Raw genomic sequence first — 3,868 nt, forward strand, 5'->3', positions numbered from 1 at the left:
TTTGGAGCCCCCCAAAATAAAGTCTGACACTGTTTCCACTGTTTCCGCATCTATTTCCCATGAAGTGATGGGACCAGATGCCATGATCTTAGTTTTCTGAATATTGAGCTTTAGGCCAACTTTTTCACTCTCCTCTTTCACTTTCATCAAGAGGCTTTTTAGTTTCTCTTCACTTTCTGCCATAATGGTGGTGTCATCTGCATATCTGAGGTGATTGATATTTCTCCCAGCAATCTTGATTCCAGCTTGTGCTTCTTCCAGCCCAGCATTTCTCATGACTTACTCTGCATATAAGTTAAATAAGCAGGGTGACAATATACAGCCTTAATGTACTCCTTTTCCTATTTGGAACCAGTCTGTTGTTCCATGTCCAGTTCAAACTGTTGCTTCCTGACCTGCATATAGGTTTCTCAAGAGACAGGTCAGGTGGTCTGGTATTCCCATCTCTTTCAGAATTTTCCACAGTTTATTATGATCCACACAGTCAAAGGCTTTGGCATGGTCCATAAAGCAGAAATAAATGTTTTTCTGGAACTCTCTTGCTTTTTCGATGACCCAGTGGATGTTGGGAATTTGATCTTTGGTTCCTCTGCCGTTTCTAAAACCAGCTTGAACATCAGGAAGTTCATGGTTCACGTACTGCTGAAGCCTGGCTTGTAGAATTTTGAGCATTACTTTACTAGCATGTGAGATGAGTGCAATTGTGCGGTAGTTTGAGCATTCTTTGGTATTGCCTTTCTTTGGGATTTCTTTGGTGACTTCCCTGGTGGCTCAGACGGTAAAGCGTCTGCCTGCAGTGCAGAAGACCCAATATCGATTCCTGGGTTGGGAAGATCCCCTGGAGAAGAAATGGCAATCCACTCCAGCACTCTTGCCTGGAAAATCCCATGGACGGAGGATCCTGATAGGTACAGTCCATGGGGTCGCAAAGAGTCGGACACGACTGAGCGACTTCACTTTCACTTTTCTTTGGGATTGGAATGAAAACTGATCTTTTCCAGTCCTGTGGCCACTGCTGAGTTTTCCAAATTTGCTGGCATATTGAGTGCAACACTTTCACGGCATCATCTTTCAGGATTTGAAATAGCTCAACTGGAATTCCATCACCTCCACTAGCTTTGTTCATAGTGATGCTTTCTAAGGCGCACTTGACTTCACATTCCAGGATGTCTAGCTGTAGGTGAGTTTAAAAATTTGTTTACCTCTGCCTAACATGAATGCTTTATTATGTTCCTACAGTCTTTATTTCCAGTATTGGAACAATTATCTTATTGTTACTGAGGAGGACCCTCTGGGACCTTCCTGGTACAAACTCCTCCCCCATAGTCTCTGCCCTAGCTGTCTCTGAAGTACTTCCATATTAGTATCTGATGCGCATTCCCCAAATTGTTTTAGAGATGTGAAAACCCAAATGAAAGATGTTAACTACTTGATGACCATGAGCATGTAGCCTCCAGGCTTCCTGGAGCCTAGGGATTGATAACATTAACCCCTGCTACACAGCCCTGTTACGGCACCATCAGCCAATCAGAGAATGTGCATGAGCTGAGTGTACATCCTGGGACATGCCTCTTTCACTTGGCCTTTAAAAAAGTGCTATCTTGAAACCCATGGAGAGTGCAGGCTTTTTGAGACTAAGTATCTACCCTGAACTCCTTGTGTGGTGCCCAGTGTCAGAAGACTGGCTTTACTGTGAGTGAGCAAGTGGACCCAAGTTTGACTTGGTAACATTTACTCTTTATCATTCATGAAAATATGAATATTCATTGAAAGGACTGATGCTGAAGCTGAAGCTCCAATACTTTGGCCGCCTGATGTGAAAAGCCAAATCACTAGAAAAAAAAATCCTTCCCGATGCTGGGAAGGATTGAAGGCAGGAGAAGGGGATGACAGAGGATGGGATGGTTGGATGGCATCACAGACTCAATGGACATGAGTTTGAGCAAACTCAGGGAGATAATGAAGGACAAGGAAGCCTGGGATGCTGCAGTTCATCGGGTCGCAAAGAGTCAGACGTGACTTAGGAGCTGAACAACAAATGATAAACTGACAATCTTTTCTTCTCCTCCTTACTCTAGGCTGGCTTGCTCCCTTGTTTAGTCTTTCTTTCATTCTCTCTCTCTCTGTCACACACACACACACAATCTCAAGTACACACACTCAGACTAGCCAGTCAACCATAGATTACCTCTTCGTACCATGTTTACTTTTTTGGCCAATATTGTAGGAAGAGTAGCTTGGTATCAACAAAAAGTTTGAACATTAGAGCCTGTCTTCGGAAAAACCCAGACCTGGCAGAAGCATGAACACTGGTCACTCAACTATAGAAATCTCGTGGGAGAACTAGAGTCCTGTGCCTATTTTGTCCCCACATCTCCCTCCTGTGGTTTCAGCAACATGGCATTAAGAAGATCCTCTAAAAAGGCACCCATAACATCAGACCAACACTTAGTATAACAGATCAGAAGAGCCCAGCTTGGCTCTACCAGCTAAGCTTTCTAGGAAGCTTCAGAAATCAATTGTCATGTGCTCTAACAGATGAGTGGTTCTGAAGAAACAGTTTAATAACTGTAATGTTTTAATAGCATCAGCTCTTGCCACCAGTCAGAGCTATAAAATAAACAATTCTCACCTGTACTATTGCACACACATTGAGATGGGAAACAGAATAAGAATTGAACTAAGCCAGTGTCTATGATCGGTAAATGTGCCTTTTACTTCATGAGGATGTGTGTGCTAAGTCACTTCAGTCATGTCCAGTTCTTTGTGACCTCATGGACTGTAGCCTGCCAGAATCCTCTGTCCATGGGATTCTCCAGGCAAGAATACTGGAGTGGGTTGCCATTTCCTCCTCCAGGGGCTCTTCCCAACCCAAGGACTGGACCCGCATCTCGTGTGGCTCCTGCATTGCAGGCAGATTCTTTTACTGCTGAGCCATCAGGAAAACGAAAGCCCCACCACACTAGGGCTTTCTGACTCACAAAGCTTTGAGTCCTTGACTTTTTGATTTAAGACCTAAATTCTAATATATGTATTATTATATCTGCCTTAAGCGTGGCAAATGTTTTTCTGATAGATATTATTTCTTTTAGGACATAAAAAAAAGTTAGTTAAGAACTAAGTGTATTAAAAGATAATTATTGTACGCACACATATATATGCATGTACATGTATGCCGTGCTCAATTGCTTCTGTGTGTCCAACTCTTTGTGACCCCATGGACTATAGCCCACCAGGCTCTTCTGTCCATGGGATCTTTCAAGCAAGAATACTGGAATGGGTTGCTCTGCCCTCCTTCGGGGATCTTTTCCACTCAGAGGTGGAATCCCTGTCTCCTGCATCTCTTTACCACTGAGCCATGGGGGAGCCCATATACGTATACATGTATACATAGATATTTATCACTCTTCTCAAAATCTTCTTCTTTCAAGAGTTAACAGACATTAGCTATCCAAGATCCAGCTTGTTTCAAACTTGCTCTATGCTTCCTATACTCTACAACACATCAGACTGTTTTACTTTTCTTTCATGGGAGCAGCATCGACCTGAATAGTTACTGTTCAGAAATATGAATTCAGTGTTGCGAGAACTCCCAATTTTTCAAGAGAAACCAAGATTCCAGATTTATAGGTGAAATTATTCATTTTTAAAATAATGTAAAGGAACTAAAACTACTTCAGTAGGCTGGATCTGGTCCAGTGCTCTCTCTTTTAATTTTCTAGTGTGAAAACAGATGGACTGAGGCCGCTTCAGCAATGATCTATACATAACCACTTTTTTCCTTTTATTTTTAAAACCCTAACTTTCCTGAAAATAACAATAACATTCTTTAATGGAAACAATTTTGAGAGTAGCAAATCAAAAAAAA

This window comes from Bison bison, unplaced genomic scaffold, assembly GCF_000754665.1.
Source record: "Bison bison bison isolate TAMUID 2011002044 unplaced genomic scaffold, Bison_UMD1.0 scf7180017864035, whole genome shotgun sequence".
Lineage (NCBI taxonomy): Eukaryota > Metazoa > Chordata > Mammalia > Artiodactyla > Bovidae > Bison > Bison bison.